Below are 19,157 nucleotides of genomic sequence, written 5' to 3'. Positions count from 1 at the left end.
GGAAAAGGGTCGCCTTGGACAATCCCATTGAAGAGAGAGTGTAGGTGGGGGGAGAGAAGGGCAGAGAATTTCTTGTAGTAGAGAGCGGTGAACCCATCCGGGCCCGGAGATTTGCCGATTTTTTGCATGAGTATAGTCTGGGTGATTTCTTCCACCGTAATCTCACCGTTAAGAAGGTCCAAGGCGTCCGGGGGTAGTCTGGGTAGTTTAGAAGCAGAGAGAAAGTGGGAGATAAGGTCGGATCGAGGTTGGGGGGAAGAGCCCGGTGGGGGGGGGGGGCGGAAGATTGTATAGGTCGGTGTAGTAGGATTGGAAGGCGGCTCTAATGGCTGTGGGATCCTGAATAAGTTGGTTGAGAGAATTTCTGATAGTGACAATGTTGGTTTTGGCTCTTGTGGAGCGGAGTCGAGCCGCCAGGATCTTGTCCGCCTTGTCACCCTTCTCATAAAAGGACTGTCGAAGCCACTTAAGACGCTTGGCCACCCGTGTAGTAAGAAGAAGATCGAGTTCCGCTTTAATGGTGCGAAGTTCGGACAAGACCGCCTGGTCGGAGGACGCCTTGTGTTGGGTCTCAAGTGCATGGAGTTTAATGGAGAGCCTGTTGTATTGGGAAAGGGATTGCTTTTTAGCTTTTGAGGCTAGGCTGATGAGGTGTCCTCGAAGGACAGCCTTGTGCGCCAGCCAGAGGGTGGGTCTAGAAATATCGGGGGAGTCATTTAAGGTGAAATAATCAGAGATTTTGTCTTGGAGATGGGACTTTGTCTCAGGGTTGTGTAGGAGGGAGTCGTTGAGGCGCCATGTCATAGGGCGAGGACGGGAAGCCAAACCTGCCAGGTCGCAGGAGATGGGGGCGTGGTCGGACCAGATTAGTGGGTGGATATGGGCATCGCGGAGGTTCAAAGCAAGATCATGACTGAGCAGGACCATATCAATGCGGGAGTAGGAGTTATGAGGGGCAGAGTAGAAGGTATAGTCGCGGGCAGAGGGGTCTTTTATCCTCCAGGAGTCGTAGAGGAGTTGGGATCGCATGAGTCGGAGGAGGGATCTAGAGCGGAGGGAGTCCGACGGGGAAGGAGTAGGGGAAGAGGTAGAGCGATCTAGCTGTGGGTTGAGAACGGAGTTGAAGTCACCTGTAAGTATAAGGTCGCCCTGTCGGACTCGAGTGAGGAGATTATCTAGCCTTGTAAAAAAACATTCCTGTCGCTGATTAGGGGCGTAAACGTTAACCAGGGTGCATAGATTATTGTTGAGTTTTCCCACTAGGACAAGGAATTGGCCGTCTTTGTCAGCATGAGAGTCTAGGAGTTCAAAAGACAGGTGGCGGGCAATTAAGATCGCTACTCCACGTTTTTTGGCTAGGCGATCGCAGGCATGAAAGGAGACGGGGAATGGTTTACATTGCAGGGTAGGGTGAGATTCGTGCACAAAGTGAGTTTCCTGTAGGAAAATCAAATCGCCTCTATGGTGTTTAAGGGAAGCAAAGAGCTTGCCTCTCTTTTGAGGGCTGTTCAAGCCCTTCACATTATGAGAGAGTACCCGGAGACCCATGGGCAGGCAGCAGCGAGGTAGGCAGATTTGAAAGGGCGGGAGTGGTTGGAGGTGGAGAAGGGGGAGGGGGAGACAGATCGAAGATATATGAAATGAGAGAGAGTGTGGTCAGAGGAGGGGTGGTAGGGAAAGAGGACCGGAGGGGGTGGGGGGGTGGTTGGTCGTCTGGTGGAGGAGGCCAGGACCGGTAAAGCTGACAAGGGGAAGGAGTACTAGGCGTTGGGGGAGCACCTAGGTCAGCGGTAGGGCCCGGGGCCCTGTGGGGGCGCGGCATGGGGCCCCGATCGAAGGGTCACGAGCCGCTCGGGAAAGGACAGGAGGCAAGCCTCCCCTGGGGGTACCTGAGGGAGAGAGCTGGAGAGAAGACAGGAAGAGAAGATAGCCAGAGCGCCAGCCCCAAGGGGCGAAGAATAGGAGGAGGGGGAGGATGGGAGAGAGTGGGTCAAGTATCTGCATGGAAACATATCAGGAGAGTGACTTTTGAGTATGTAAGCAGTTAGGCATTTAAACTTTCAAACAATGTAACATTTCAATAGAGGATAACAACTATGCTATCGTGAAGCAACCAAGGGATCAGGAGGTAAGGTCACGAAGAACCTAAGGTAATGTAGCACTTCAGGTGGGGGGGTACGACCACAAATGATCGTCCCAATTCAATGTGGGGTGCTGTAGCGTAGAGAGGTGAGAGTTCTCAGGGCACTGGAGGTGGAGCCTGGGGGGCCCCGGAGGACGGCACCGTGAACCACTCAGAACGAGGAGACCGAAGCGAATCCCGCTGTGTCCGTGGTGGGAGGCGTGGAGAATGGACATCTTGGTCAGGAGCGGGGATGCCCAGTCTGGAGAGGAGCGTTTGGGCCTCAGGTTGGTCTCTAGCTGTGATGAGCTTCCCTTGGTGCCACACTAGGATCCGGAAAGGGAAACCCCAACGGTACTTCACGTTGTGACGGGAGAGCAGGGAAGTGATGGGTTTGAAGTCCCTGCGTTTAGCTAAGGTTAGCGGGGATAAATCCTGAAAAATCTGGAGTGGGGTATTTTGGAAAGTCACAGATCCCAGCCGTCGGGCCTCCCTCATAACGGCCTCCTTCGCAGTGAAGTAGTGCATTCGGAGAATGACATCTCTGGGCTGAGAAGAGTCCTGGGAGCGCGGCCGCAAGGCCCGGTGGGCTCGGTCCAGGAGGAGATGTTCCTCAGGGGTGTCAGGCGACAGGTGTGCGAAAAGGCGTTTGAGGTAGAGTTCAAGATGAGACGCCTCGACCTCCTCAGGGACACCCCGAATCCTCATATTATTTCTCCTTGCTCTATTGTCTTGGTCCTCGTTCTCCTCCCGGAGGTGGGCAACATCCTGACGGAGTTGGTGCAGCTCGGTCTCTGCTGTTTGCTGGAACGTTACCACCTCTTCGACTCTTCTTTCGAGTTGGTCAGTTCTGGAGCCGATATCGGCTATATCGGATTTCAGGGAGTGTAGAGCTTGGACTGAGGACTTAATGTCCCGCATCTCCCTAAGGAGGGAGAGGAAGTCCTTGCGGGTGAGGGGCGTGAGATCGTCATCCTCGGCCTCCAATTCGGAGGGGCCCCGAGAGGGGCCGGGATTGTCGGGCCTGTTCGTGGCTGGGGTGCCTTTTTTGGTCAGAATGGTGTGAGATCGGACCCCTGGGATTTTTTGTTACCCCTGGTCATCTTGGGGGCGTAGGGGGTAGGTTGAAAGCAGGGTGGGGAATGGAGGTGGCGCTCCCGCTGTGAGGCTCAGGGCCAGGGAAGGTGACTCGGGGGCTTTAAGGAGACATCACGGTGTGGACATCAGCCGAGCCCGGCAGATGGAGCCCGCCCAGGGAGGCCCACGAGAGCAGAGGGAGGGCACCCCGGCCCGGACTGGAGAGTGTGAATCCGAAGTCGCAGGAGAGGGGGCCCCGGAGTCTATCTCCACCGCTCGGGGACCACAGGGACGCGTCCCGGGCACGGACCAGCCGGCGATCGGGGCAGCCCCGCGGCGGGGACCCGGCGGGGGAGAGGACCGCGGACAGGTGTGAAAGCGGCCCTCAGGTGGGCTCCAGTGGAGGCCTCAGTGGAGTTTAGGTGGATGGAGGCAGATGGGACCGCGGTCCCAGAGACCCACTAAACGGCCGCCGCTGGAGCGGGTTGCAGAGAGCCGGAGGTTGAGGGTGGTCCGAGCCGGCACCTCCCGAGAGAGCGTGTAGGGACTTCCAGGTGGGTGGCAGGAGTGGAGGAGATCCCCTCAGTCCCTGGAGGGGCACAAAGCCAGTTCTTGATAGAAGTCGCAGGAGGGGGGGGATGGAGCTGCGTCCAGCCCCTCAAGCGTGGCAGGGCCGCCGGCCGTTCGTGGGTGCTGTGGGCTGGGGCGCAGAGGGAGGGACCACCGCAGGGAGCACGGATCAATGAGAGCGGCTCACCTCTGCGCCGACGGGCTCGCCAGGCCGCACGTCCTCCGCTTCTCCGCCCGGGTCCCGAGGTCCAAGATGGCCGCCGCCGTCAGGACTCCAGGCCTCATGCAGCCGCGTCTGCCCAGACTCTTCCTCCTCCCGCAGCACCGCCGATCCCCGGTGCCAGGTAAGGGAGGTCCGGACACTCAGAGCAGGGATGGGAGTCCTGTGAGGGCACTCCGGGGGCTCCAGGGGCGGACGCCCTCCGCGACGGGTAGCGCCGGAAATCGAGGCCCCGGCTTCAGGTGGGTGGGTAGGCCGCAGTCCGCAGAAGCCAGTATACCGGCTTCCCGACTCCGCAGCACAGGTCCACCAGTGTGAGGGGGTCCCGGAGGGGCAGTGGATGGTATGGTGGTTTGTTAAAGTGGTCAGGGGAGGAAAACAGAGGGATATTTTCCTCAGGGAGTAGAGAGCTCCCTGTTTGTGCAGCCACTCTGTTCAGCCTCCAGGCCACGCCCCCATCTACCTAAGTTTTTAATAATACTTGGCACAGAAAATGGCGTTTCAATATACACTTACCGTCTTCTAACTTCCTGTGAGGTGCGGACTATTGAGCCGACTTCATTAACAGAATCAGTGATGTCCCTCCAGATTATATCTTTGGATGCAGCACCCATGTTTTTGGGGCCTCGATGATTTTTTTCCATGGCCTGTGTGACCAAAACACGTAACTCCCTCTTAGTGAAGGCGGGCTGTCTTTTTTTTGGGGGGATGTAGCCTGTGAGCTATCGGCCTGTCTTTCCTCACCATCTTCCTCTTCACTAGCTGCTTGTGTACCCTGTGTTTGAGATGGTAGTCCGGAATCTCCCTCAGTTTCCCCAGTATCTATGTCTGGCAGGGGATTCACTCCTAACTCCTGGGTATCAGAAGAGGGAGTTTGTACAGTACTGGGTCCTGCAATTTGAACATCCGCACTAGCAGCTTCCAGCATCTGCCTCCGCAGCGCTAGGCGCCTATGTGTCAAAGCGGACATCTGCTGCTGTACCTGGTCCATCTCTGCTGCCATCTGCTCACGAGTAGCCATGTTGCTGGTGGCATGTGTGTTTGCACAGGTGTCCAGCGATTTATAGCTGCGTGTGTTTTCCAGTGCGGTAATTCGCACAGGTGTCAATTATGCTAATCCTTCCACTAATTGTTGTACTGCCTATTTAAAACCCTTGACTGCAGCCTGTGTGAGTGGGTGTATGATGCTAAATGGTGATTCAAGATACAGGCAAGGTGGACGTGTTGCCTCTCACATTTCAGAGTGAGTTTTTATTGCAGTATATAGCATAAAAATGTGCATTTGTTTGCTAGCAAATTTGTTACTGTTGTGTTGCGGATGGCGTATTTGAAGCATATTTTTTGTTGTATTTTTTTAAAAATTGGGATATTACCAAACCAAGTATGTATGGGTGTGCAATGGTCCTTTGTAGTGGTTTTAAATGGGTATTTGTAGTTTGGTGTTTAATGTTTTTTGTTATAAATTTATTAACATGTACTGTCTAATAGTTTTGTTACCTGTAATTTACAGTGTGGCCGTTCTAGTGGTGAGAGTGGTTATTTTATTTCTTATTGGCCATTTCTCTCTCTTGTAGGTGTCTCTCTTGTTTGTTTGTTTGTTCCTTTCCATTTTGAGTGCCAAAGTAGGCCAGTTTTCAGTTGAAGTTTCCCAAAAAGGGGTCCTTTATTTTCTGAGCAGGTAAGTTGCCTGTCCCTGGGTGTCATGGTGTATGTTTGTTGCGAGTGTGTATGTTATTTCTTATTGGCCATTTCTCTCTCTTTGTTTGCTAGCAAATTTGTTACTGTTGTGTTGCGGATGGCGTATTTGAAGCATATTTTTTGTTGTATTTTTTTAAAAATTGGGATATTACCAAACCAAGTATGTATGGATGTGCAATGGTCCTTTGTAGTGGTTTTAAATGGGTAGTTGTAGTTTGGTGTTTAATGTTTTTTGTTAGAAATTTATTAACATGTACTGTCTAATAGTTTTGTTACCTGTAATTTACAGTGTGGCCGTTCTAGTGGTGAGAGTGGTTATTTTATTTCTTATTGGCCATTTCTCTCTCTTGTAGGTGTCTCTCTTGTTTGTTTGTTTGTTTGTTTGTTTGTTTGTTTGTTTGTTTGTTTGTTCCTTTCCATTTTGAGTGCCAAAGTAGGCCAGTTTTCAGTTGAAGTTCCCCAAAAAGGGCTCCTTTATTTTCTGAGCAGGTAAGTTGCCTGTCCCTGGGTGTCATGGTGTGTGTTTGTTGCGAGTGTGTATGTTATTTCTTATTGGCCATTTCTCTCTCTTGTAGGTGTCTCTCTTGTTTGTTTGTTTGTTCCTTTCCATTTTGAGTGCCAAAGTAGGCCAGTTTTCAGTTGAAGTTTCCCAAAAAGGGCTCCTTTATTTCCTGAGCAGGTAATTTTTGCTTTTTTAATGTTTGCATTTTTTTTGTTTTAAAAATAAAAAACATGCTTAGTACTTTTTTAATATATTGTTGCAGTAATTATATGGTTATGTTTTTTAAATCTCAAAAAGTTTGTTATTTGTGAAGGTAACCTATGTTGTAGGTACTTAGCTAACTGTGGCTTTTTTTTTTTTCATTTATGTTATTTTGTTCCTTATTTTCATCTTGAAGATATGGAGTACAATCCTGCAGTAAGTGAACACCCATACACTTTAAATTATATTTTGTTTTACAATGTGTGTTGTTAATTGTTTGTGTTTTTTTAATGATTCTTACCTTCATTTTAAGTTGGTGATGTCCATTCATGTGGCAGCTGAAGCCCTCCCACCACAACCCACGGAACCACTCCCACGGAACCACTCCCACCCCAACCGCTGCAAGCCCACCAACCCCAACCGGCTCCTCATCCTCCAAGGCAACGGAGGAATGCTAGGCCACCAATTTTCCGTACCCGTGTCCTCCTTTTTGGGATGCCTGATGATGTAGTGTTGCACAGATACAGACTGCCACCTCATCTAATCCTAGACACTCTCTCCATAATAGAGAGTGATCTAGAACAATCCAGTAGGTATCCTACAGCAATACCAGCATTAACACAATTCCTTGCTGTGTTACATTTTTTGGCCACTGGTTCGTACCAGCATGTTGTAGGAGATCTGGTTGGCATGTCGCAGGGCAAGTTCAGTAAGGTCTTGCGGCGTGTCAGCCAAGCTTTCCTAACCCGAGTGAAGCAATTTATAGCAATGCCTTTGGATGTTGGTGCTCTGGCTGTGGTGAAGCGGCAATTTCAGGAAGGTGGTAGTCGCTTCCCACACGTTATTGGGGTTGTGGATGGGACACATGTAGCTATTGTTGCGCCAAGACATAATGAAGAAATTTATAGAAACAGGAAACTGTTTCATTCTCTGAATGTAATGGTTGTTTGTGGCCCATCCCTCCAGATCCTGTCCCTGAATGCTAAGTTCCCTGGGAACTCCCATGATGCCCATGTCATTAGACAATCAGGGATATGGCAAAGATTAAGAATGATGGAAGGCCAAGACATGTGGCTATTGGGTGAGTTTGGTATTTTTCATTATTTGAGCAGTCATATTTTGGGTACTACATTATGTAATGTTTTTATTTTCCTTTTTCTATTTTCATTTTATCAAACAGGAGACTGTGGATATCCTTGCACCCCCTGGCTCATAACTCCTTACAGTAAACCCAGGCCAGGACCACAGACGGCATTTAACTCCACGCTTACTGCCACTAGACAGCTGGTGGAGCGCATGATTGGTGTTCTTAAAGGGCGTTTTCGTGTGCTCCACCGCACTGGTAGTGACATCATGTATTCGCCGGAGATGGTAAGTAAAATTGTGGTCCTGTGCGCTATCCTACATAACATCGCTGTAAGGAGTCGCGTAGAGCTTCCCCAAATGGAGGAATTGCCGGATGAGGAGCCAGGGGTTGGCTGAACATTCGGTGGGGGGAGTGTGTACCGCCGGGGGAATGCAGTAAGGGCTAGAATTGTCCGGGATTATTTCAGGTATTTTTTATATATATATTTAGTTTTGTCTCCAAAAACTCTCTGTATTTGTTTATTAATTTTGGACTGATGTCATTTAGGTAGCTTGGTAAAGTTGAGAGTGTGTTGGTTTTGTTTTGTGAGTCTTTATTATTGTTTCAGTACATAATTAATCTGTAATGTTCTCCTTATCATGTTTTTTTGTGTAATATTGTTGTTTACAATGGTTTTTTATTTTGTAATGTATAATTAATTCTATTTAGGCTATTGTGTTATTAACCATATTTTTTTTTTTTATGTTTGGCTTGTGCATCTGTTTACATTAAAAATGACACAAAATCTTATCCTAAATGTCAAAAACTTTGTGACTTTGTGCAGCTGATTGTTCATGCAAAATGTGGTGAGTACACAGATTCTAACAAGTACTTTTCAATAAGTGTGTGTGTGACTGTGTGTGTGACTGTGTGTGTGTGTGTGTGTGTGTGTGTGTGTGTGTGTGTGTGTGTGTGAGTGAGTGTGTGTGTGAGTGTGTGTTTTTTTTTCTTCCGCGGGTGCGAATTTCCGCTAATGCGAACTGTACCCACTGTCCATCACAGTAATGCAGACATATCAATAAAGTTTAATACAGATGACACCATAAATTTACAACCAATCAAATGCCACCACACACTATAAATATATGCCCATGTATGGAAAACGCCATTGGCACCATGCGCGCAGCTGCATTCACACGACGGGAGCTGCGCGTGTTGGTCGCGGTAATGGACCAACGCGTAGGCCGCGCAGGGCCCTTTATACCCAATAGGCCTACGCGGAGGTCCGCCGCATACTGCGCCCACGCACCCGGACCAGAAGGACTATAATCCAGCTGGAAAGGCGCTGGGGCGACCTCCGCCGTCGCACGCCGGACCTGTTGGCGGAGTTACGCCAACAAATCCGCTATAGACGTAGACGCAGTAAGTTGCACATATTACATTAAATATGTGTATTACACTGAGATTATTAGCAGAAACTTTAAATGTAAAGACTGCACATTTCACTAAGAAGTTATATAGTGAGAAAATTAGCAGACTGTAATTATACTATTGTAGAACAAACATGACAAGTTTACACAGTGTGTGTGGTTATGACAAACAGTACTGACTGTGTAGCAAAGTGCTTCTGAAAAAGTTAATGTTGTTGTACTGAGTTGCTACACAGGCTGTCGACTGAACCCAATAACTTGCTCTGTGTCTTTAACATGGGACAGAACAATGTAATTTTTAAATGCTGATGGTATTATTTTTTAAGCCACAACCTAAATATTACATATGTCATTCTAGGGCAAGCACAACGGCAAGCAGCGGATGGAAGGCCGCAAAGTGCCAGCCCAGACCAATGCCCTTCTCCGCCCCCCTCCCCTTCTGTGGCCCAATCCCCCTCTCCGCCCCCCCTCCCCCTCTCTTTCCCAATCCCCTTCTCAGCCCCACTCCCCCTCTCTTTCCCAATCCCGTTCTCAGCCCCCCTCCCCTTCTGTGGCCCAATCCTCCTCTCCGCTCCACTCACCCTCTCTTTCCCAATCCCCTTCTCCACCCCCCTCCCCTTCTGTGGCCCAATTCCCCTCTCCGCCACCCTCCCCCTCTCTTTCTCAAACCGCTTCTCAGCCCCACTCCCCCTCTCTTTCCCAATACACTTCTCCGCCCCACTCCCCTTCTGTGGCCCAATCCCCCTCTCCGCCACCCTCCCCCTCTGTGGCCCAACCCACCTCTCTGCACCCCTCTGTGGCCCAAACCACCTCTACGCCACCCTCCCCCTCTCAATCTGACCCACCCTCTGTAACCAGATCCCCCTTCCATCCTCTTTCCACAATCCAGACTCCTTCCCCATCCAGACTCCTTCCCCCATCCAGCCTCCTTCCCCACAATCTGAATGGGCAGCAGAGGCCCCGGAGTGACTTGAGGGAGGTGAACAAGTGGCAGAGGAGAGTAAGTTCACACACATTTACATTTAATTTGTTACCTAATTTAACTTCACATTCTAATAAATGCAGTGTTGTAGTGGGGCCAATATTTTCCCAAGGTCAAATTTTTGTCTTCTTCATCATGGTATGGATGTTGGATTTACATTTGTGTGAGGATCATTAGATGTACAGTGTCTACGTCTGCAATGTTTAGGATGACCACTCTAGGTCGACACTCATTATGTCGACAGGGTTGCCTGGACAACAGGGTTTATATGTGCGACATTATCAGCAAAACAGTTAGACCTGAGTGGAGTTTAGTATGTTGTTTGACTTTTACACTTGTGCCTGGGTATTCCAATATTTGCACATTGAACTTGCATGCTTCACTTTGTTAGCCAGGCTAAGGACACAGTGTTTAGTACACTCCAAAAATTTAAAAATACACATTTAAAAACCTGTTTGACCTTATGTAGTAAGGCCGGCTTTCAGGGAGTGTGTTCCTGCTAGGATATGTGGTCCTTCTGAAGATGTTGATATGCAGTGTGATGATGCAGGGCCAACCACAAAAAAAAAGACTGCTTCACTCCAGATGTGAATGAATCCCTGCATGAGGTTACATTTACTAAGATGGTATTACTATTTAAGTTGGGATGTTGCCCATAGCAACCAAGCAGATCATACTTTTCATTTATTTAGCACCTTCTACAAGATAATATGTGGAATTTGATTGGTTGCTATGGGTAACGTTCCATCTAAAATATAACTCCCATATTACTGTATGTACCCCATGGTGTCGTACACTTTGGTAATTAAAAAAAACACCTTGCTGAGCAGGCTTGTGTGTTGTTCTGCTGCTGTTTTCTCATTAAAACATCCATGATGTAGTCACTTTGCCATTAAAGCAGGCCTGCCCAAACTGCGGCCCTCCAGCTGTTGAGAAACTACACATCCCAGCATGGCCAGACACAGCTTTAGCATTCTCTGACAGCAAAACTGGGTCAAGGCATGCTGGTATATGTAGTTTCACAACAGCTGGAGGGCCGCAGTTTGGACATGCCTGCATTAAAGTGTGCTTTGTACCTTGTTTGTATAATAGGTAATGTGAGGAAGTTAGTAATGTTGATTTTGCCTCTTATTTCAGATGTTGCGGTTGGAGATCCCACAAGTTTTGCGGGCATTCTGGCCAGCATGCGCCAGCACCTACAAGCCTTGTTAAATAATGTTTCCCAGTTGGAAAAGTTTGCATAATATTTTATTTTAATTTTATTTAAAAAAAAAACAGTTAATTGATGAAAAAAATTAAACAAAAAATAAATCTTTTTTTTTTCAAGTTAAGTGGGTGTTGTGTTTATTTATGCAATAAAGGAACAGCAGATTGGCTAGCAGAAATTGGTTAGCTTAAACATTTCACACATCTAACTTAAGAATGTTATTTTAAAATTAAAACAAAAAAAAAAGAGTTAGGAGGTTATTGTTTACAAAAACATGTAAACACCTTTATTCACAAACTACACCTCTACACAAAAACAAAAATTTAACACATCTATATTTTTATTTAAAACATTTAAATGTTGAGGGCCAATTATGCCTACAAAGTGTTCTTCAGGTATTCTTTGAAGACTTAATTGGTCATGACCATTATCATTCATTACAGTAATTGGAATTGGAATTGAGGATGGCTTGTGTAGTTTGAACTGAAAGCAGTAATTTATCTTTAAAAAAAAAAACATTGCTGTGCGTATTTTAGCAAAAGCGTGTGCAATTTTAAGAGGAATGTGTAAATCTACGAGACGTTAGGATTTTTACGATGAGGTTTGTGGGAATGCGATGGGTTCGCATTAGTGCGATGTCATTTGGTATACGCCTACTTTGTGTACTACTGCGTACGAAATAGCAACAATACGTTGGGGGCGGATATTCGCTATTGTGCAACGTATTCGCATTTTTGCGCATATGCTGTGTGAACGAAAAAGAGAGCGATCAACTCAGAATGACCCCCTATGGGGGCTATTCAGAGATGGACGCAGTTAAGCGAAAATGGCAAACGGGCAGTTTTTGCACAACTGCACATGCGCTGTGGCTGCAATGCGCCTGCGTGACCCTTCACTATGCAATTGCATCGTGTCATGACCGTTTTCAGGGCGGGTCGATGACATCGCCTGCATTTCCTGCGAGTGGAAACATGGGGGTGGTGCCCCTGAATACGCAGCCATGCTGTGTAGGCGGAGGTCGACCTCTATTTGAGTTTTTTGCAATGCGATCGCAATTGAATTGCGATTGCATCGCAGGGCGGCAGCCCCCCAGCATATGATTTTAGTGGTCGCAGATTTTACTAAAATAGCGAAAGCTGCAACCAACCCCCTAGGCCTCTTGACTTCTAAAAGCTCAATCTTAGTTTACTTTGCAGTCAACTGCTTTCCTCTTACCAGACATCAGGGGCGTAACTAGAACTTTGTGGGGGAGAGACACAGGGGATGTCAGGGGGAGAGTGAGAGAGAGGAGTATAAAAGAGAGTGAGAGATAGAGGGTGGTCAGAGAGAAAGAGAGAGAGATTCATGGAAAAATACGGAATGAGAGAGAGACAGGAGCAAGAGAGAGGGTGTAAGGATAAGGAAAAGGATAAGGGGGGGGGAGAAAGTGGGGGATAGACAGAGGGGGTGTCAGGGGGAGAGAGAGAGAGAGTAAGAAAGAGAGGGAGAGATAGAGGGGAATCAGAGAGAGAGAGAGAGAGTTTCATGGAAAAATACAGAATGAGAGAAAGAGAGATAGGAGCGAGAGAGGGTGTAAGGAAAAGGATAAGGGGGGAGAAAGAGGGCATCACGGAGAGAGGGAGAGGCTGTCAGAGAGAATGAGGAGGCGTTAGAGAGAGAGAGGGGGGATCGAGCGAGAGTGAGAGAGTGTCAGGGAGGGAGAGAGATTGAGATGGGAGCAAAAGAGAGTGAGAGTGTCAGGAAGATAAAGAGGGAGAGAGAGAGAAAGAAAGAAAGAAAGAAAGAAAGAAAGAAAGAAAGAAAGAAGGAAAGAAAGAAAGGGAAAGAATGAGAGAGAGTTAGGATATTAATGTGGGAGAGAGAGACGGTGTCAGAGAGGGAGAGAAAGACAGTGTCAGATAGTGAGAGAGACACGCAGTGTCAGGGAGGGAGAGAGAAAGAGAGGGGAGTAAAAGAGAGTGATAGTGTCAGGGAGAGAAAGAGGGAGAGACTGAGAGAGAGGGAGAGAACAATAGCGGGAGAGCACAAGAGAGAGGATATCAGAGAGAGAGAGAGAGAGAGAGAGAGGAGTAAGAAAGAGAGGTAGAGATAGAGGAGGTCAGAGAGAGAGAGAGAGTTTTATGGAAAAATACGGAATGAGAGAAAGAGAGACAGGAGGAAGAGAGAGGGTGTAAGGAAAAGGATAAGGGGGAGAAAGAGCACATCAGGGAGGGAGAGAGGCTGTCAGAAAGAATGGGGAGGCGTTAAAGAGAGGGAGGGGAGCGAGCGAGAGTGAGAGAGTGTCAGGGAGGGAGGGAGAGAGAATGAGAGGGGAGCAAAAGAGAGTGAGAGCGTCAGGAAAAGAAAGAGAAAAAGAAAAAGAAAGAAAGAAAGACAGAAAGACAGAAAGAAAGAAAGAAAGAAAGAAAGAAAGAGACAGTGCCAGATAGTGAGAGAGAGAGACGCAGTGTCAGGGAGGGAGGGAGAGAGAAAGATAGGGGAGCAAAAGATAGTGATAGTGTCAGAGAGAGACAGAGAGAGAGGGAGAGAACAATAGCGAGAGAGAGAGAGAGAGAGAGAGAGAGAGAGAGAGACAGTGGCTATGCGAAATTATGCTAATGCTGCTGCCTGGAAATGTAATAGGGCGCCCACCAGAGTCATCACAGCTTCCACAACTGTGTACATATACCCAGCATCGGATGCAGATCAGGAAAACATCGGCTCCCTGAGTAAGTCAGTGTCATGCCCTGAAAATGGTTGTGAAACGCCTGCATTTTTAACGCCAATTGCATTTCCGTTTTATGTCACTATGACCTGACACGACATCTGCATTATATGGGCATTTCATGGGCGTGTTTCAGCATGCGACTGCAATCTCTTTCACAGCACTGCAGCCACAGTGGCCATATTTTGAGAAGGTTACAAGGTAGGCTCTGTGCCAAGCAGGAGCTGCTTGTGGAGTCAATGTAGTGACTGATGGTACATCAATGGTGGAGTGATAGGATCCAACAGTGCAGTTGAGCATTGCTCAACAGTGGGTGTTGCAGGGTTTGCTCAGTCCATAGTCACACGGAAGTACACAAGAAGAGTGCTCAAGCTGTTATTTGCATATATTTGCACTTGAGAATCGATGAGAAATCGCAGCTGCACATGATTTGCGTGCACCTCTGCGCAGGCCCCATGACTGGAATATTTACTCAGACTACACCCAACTCCCCATTTCAGGTGAACTGCCAAAGGGGATCATTCCAAGTTAATCGCACATAGCAACTTTTTGCTGCCCGTGCGATCATCTAGACGCCGCCTATGGGGGAGTGTATTTCTGCATAACAGGGCTGCGAACGCTTGTGCAGCCCTGCTATGCAAAAAAAGTTTCCTGTAAAAGAAGACCAGGGTAAGAGTGACTTACCCTGTGCGATCAATCCAGCGATGCAGGTCCCGGAATTGACGTCAGACATCCGCCTTCCAACCGCCTGGATATGCCTACGTTGGGCTCACCACTCCCCGAAAACGGTGAGTTGCCGCCCGGATCTGCCTTACTCATGTCAATCTTCTTGCGGTCACTGCTGCGACCGCTTTCCTCGCTAGCGGCGTTGCTGCCTGGCAATGGGCGTCGCCGGGTAATGACGCGCCTGTGCAATGCGGTCGCCGCGCATGCGCAGGTCTGACCCGATCGCACAGCTGCGAAGAAGCACAGCGTGCGATCGGGTCAGAATGATCCCCAATGTATGCCACTATTCTGTGGAAATCTACACTGGTCGTAAGCATAGATGTGCACCTGGGTACGATGCAACTATATTATATCTTCCTGTTCCAGGACTATCTCCAGCACACAGTAGCATCATCCACCACCTGAAAGGTACAAGAAGAAACTATGGGGCCCATTTATTAATGAGTTTTAGATATTTAAAAATTGTTTTGCATATGATAAATGGTGCTCCAGCCAATCATCTTCTAACTGCCATTTTTCAATCACATGACAGGAGCTGATTGGATGGAGAACCATTTATCATATGCTACAATTTTTAAATAGCTAAAACTCATTGATAAATGGGCCCCATGTGTAAGGTAAAGTCGGTATGAAAAAGGTTTATTTTCTCACATCCTTAGAATCAGAGCCGGCCTTAGCTATAGGCAGGCTAGGCATTTGCCTAGGGCATTCAAGCATGTCTAGGGGCATCCCAGCATGTCCCTGCAGTATCTCATGCTGAGAGGGACAGTCCGCAAACTAACTGTTACTTTCCAAATGTATTCAATCAGTACTTGTATACACTGCTGTTTACATTTGTCAAAAAAAATGCACACTGTGCCTTAAACTTCCTCCGACATGCTTGAATGCCCCTGACTTGTGAGACCTCAGACAGACAGCAGAAGCCCAGTAAATGCAATTCCTGGACCTGTGACATTTTTACTGACTATATAAGGTTATTACTGGATGGCTTCTTATGATAACACATGTGTATTTTGGAAGACTGCTTCACAGAAACCTGACATCACCTATACTGCTTGTGCACATGGGGGAGAAAGACCCTGCCATCCTGTGTGTGTCCCTTATCCCTGTGCAAACCCCAGGTGTCTGCAGGGACATAACATGGGCAGTGTTCTCCCCACACTTTATTTCCTAGTCAGTCCATACCGTAAAATTCCCCTGCCATCTAGCACTGTAACGTGGTCAGTAAGTTGCGTTGTGCTATTTCTATATGAAACATCAGTGCAGCGTGACTTTCGGACACATCAGACTGGAGGGCAGAGCATTTAGCTCCCACAGTATAAAGTAAAGTGCATGCAGTTAACGGGAGTAACAGACACCAGCAAACACACTGAATAGTGAAGAGAATGGACAGTTTCTACATGTTTGATACTGATCTTTTTGTATAACCAGCAAGTGTGGCAGTATCTGTGGCAGTATATGTGTATTATGGGCATTACTAATGTGGGGCATATGTGTAAGGTGCATTACTGTGTGGCATTATGTGTATTATGGGCATTACTAATGTGGGGCATATGTGTAAGGTTCCTTTACTGTGTGGAATAAATTATATGTATTATGGTCTTTACTGTGTGGCATTGTGCAGAGTTGAACTGGCCCACAGGGTAACCCCCCGGTGGGCCCCACTACCTGAGCGTTGCAGGTACAGATGCAGAACTAGCGGCGGAGCTAGGGGGCACCAGACAAAATTTTGCCTAGGGCATCAAATTGGCTAGGGCCGGCTCTGCTTAGAATGTGCGGATGAAGTGGGTGCCAGATGTAACATATACAATTAATTAACACAGTAAGTCAGGATATATAGTGCTGTTATTTTATTGACAAATGTGGGGATGTTTGAATTGCTACATACAGTAATATATCTCCAAATTACAGTAACATCTTATTAACTAAATCACAGCTAATCTTACTATGTAAACACACTACTAATGTAATACCCCGGATAATTTAGGCATTTCAGCTGCCACTCAACATTGTTCTTTTCTGCACATGCACAAGCACAGAGGAGCCCTGTGATTGGTCAGCTGGAAGGCTGAGGACAACTGGTAGAATAGAAATGGCAGTTGGGAATTTGGAAACAGCTCTGGTTGCCATCTTGTTAGGTGGAGACATCAGGGCTGAGAGAAGACACTACAAGATTAATAAAGGAGTCAGAGCAGAAGATTTTACAGAGTGTCAGTTACTTCCGGCAAAGCCAAGTTGGAAGCAGAGCTGAGAGAGAAGAAATAAACAAGGGCCCTCATTCCGAGTTGATCGCTAGCTGCTTTTGGTCGCTGCGCGGCGATTAGTTGAAAAAGTGGCATTTCTGCGCATGCGTATGGGCCGCAGCACGCACGCGCGAAGTATTTTCACACAAAACTATGCAGTTTTACACAGGGGCGAGCAACGCTTTTCTGTCGCTGTGTTGATCGGTGAGTGATTGACAGGAAGTGGGTGTTTCTGGGTGGTAACTGGCCTTTTTCAGGGAGTGTGCTAAAAAACGCAGGCGTGACAGGTAAAAACGCAGGCGTCCCTGGGGAAACGGGGGAGTGACGTTTGTGATGTCCAAGCAGGAACTAAACAGACTGAAGTGATCGCAAGGTAGGAGTAGGTTTTGAGCTGCTCAGAAACTGCATGAAAATTTTTACGAGCAGTTCTGCTAACCTTTCGGTCGCACTTCTGCTAAGCTAAGATACACTCCCAGAGGGCGGCGGCCTAGCGTGTGCACTGCTGCTAAATGCAGCTAGCGAGCGATCAACTCGGAATGAGGGCCAAGGTTCAGAGATCAGGACTGCCACCCACCCTGACTGCTGTGGCTGCAATTAGAGGCAGAGTCTGATCCTGACTGAGGACAGATTATTTGGGTGAGAGATCCGTGCTTAAATTCTAAGCATTTGCTGTAGTGCGCTCCATGGGTTTTTGGCGGCAGTATTCTCAGTCCAATAATGTGTAATTACAAGTTCGTTAACACTTGGTCACAAGGAAAAAGAGGTCCGTGTATCTTCTCTCTAGATATACTTCATCAATTCACCAATTTAGGAATCCCCAAAAATATAAAGAGAAGGTATGCATATAGTGAAGTACTATTTTTTAATCAATTTCAATAAAATGACGGATGTGCAAAATGACATAAAAACATTGAGTGCAAAATGAACAAATTCATAGGATGCTACTTCCAAATGTGCAAAATGGCATAAACACAATTTGTGCAAGATAGCAACAATAAAAATAAATATAAATATAAAATCCACCACTGATTTGGCGGACCTGCGTACCAGATATTGTGGGGTGTCAAATAGCCCACCCAAGATCGCATGAGAGGTTACTTCCCGGGATTTGCAACAACAATCAGCAGATGTGGGTTCCTGGCTACTCTTATTCCCCTCTGGTCGTGGAAGGTCCCTCCAATCAATCACCAACACATTTCAGCTCTATATATGAGCCTTCCTCAAGGTGTGTGGTGTGTCTGGGGTATAAAATCCTTTTAAACCCCTTTGTGTGCTTTGATTGGACGGAGTTTCCACTTCTAATAAAACCATTTATATCTCATCCTATATACTTTTTAGATAATTCCTCCGCAAATATAAACAACCTTTAATACTTTTTGATGGTCTGCGGCTGGTTTTTGCTTCTATAAATAGTTATTTTCATGTTTAAATCGAGTGCGTTCCACTGTCTGTGGAACGCACATTACTTCCTGTTTCCTGTACTTGCAGTGACCGGGACGGATGCAAGTTAGGAGCGGATTCATAGGCGGATCCAGGAGGGGGGGGGGGGCACTCGGGCCCGTGCCTCCCCTGTCGTTTCTGGCACTACTGCTATTTCCATCAGTCAGATTTGATAAAAGAGCCGGCAGGCACTAGGACCTGCCACGGCTCTAACAGCAAGTGGGGAGGTTGGAGCTGCAGTTCCTGCCTCCCCCTGCTCACACCGTAACCTACCTACCCCACTGCCAGCCGGCCAGAGTCCAGCCCGGGCACAGGGTTCAAATACCAGCATTGAGTAAGACTGTTACTTATGACGGCACAGAAGGCTTCATTAGCCCTCACTGCACCGCACGGTATCCCAGCACTTCTTCCTCCACTTCCTTTACAACCATGCTAGGTGCAGTCAAAATCAGCCTCAGCTTTGAGAAGGCAGCCCGTGTGATTGTGACAGGGCTGTCCTGCAGATGTCTTATGCTGCTTGTTAGAGATCCAGCTGGCTGCTTCTGCTAATCAAAGATGGGCAGTTTGTGTCCTGCAGTCTGAGTCTCAGAGCAGTGCCCAAAACAAGGTATGCTGCACCTGCCACCACCAACTAAAAACTTTAATAATTATATTGTGCTGGAGTGCCTTCCAGAATCCCATAACTAATGGAACAGGTGACCAACATTTCAAGGCCCAATCAGCCTTTTCATCAGGGTGAAGCATTGGCAATAAACCAGGATGCGCTCCTACAGCCAATCATTACCTGATGGCGTAATCTGTGAGGCCACGCCCCCTGTGATACCACACTTCTTATCTGGGAGCACGCGTGCCTTAGGTGCATGTAAATATAACTTTTACCGTTCCCCTATCATGGTGCCCCCCCCCCCTTTCATTTTCTTCTGGATCCGCCCCTGAGCGGATTGGCTGGTGCAATTTATCACTCACAGT

The sequence above is a fragment of the Pseudophryne corroboree genome, chromosome 1 (genome assembly GCF_028390025.1).
Source record: "Pseudophryne corroboree isolate aPseCor3 chromosome 1, aPseCor3.hap2, whole genome shotgun sequence".
Taxonomy (NCBI): Eukaryota; Metazoa; Chordata; class Amphibia; order Anura; family Myobatrachidae; genus Pseudophryne; species Pseudophryne corroboree.
This window is presented reverse-complemented; position numbering follows the sequence as displayed.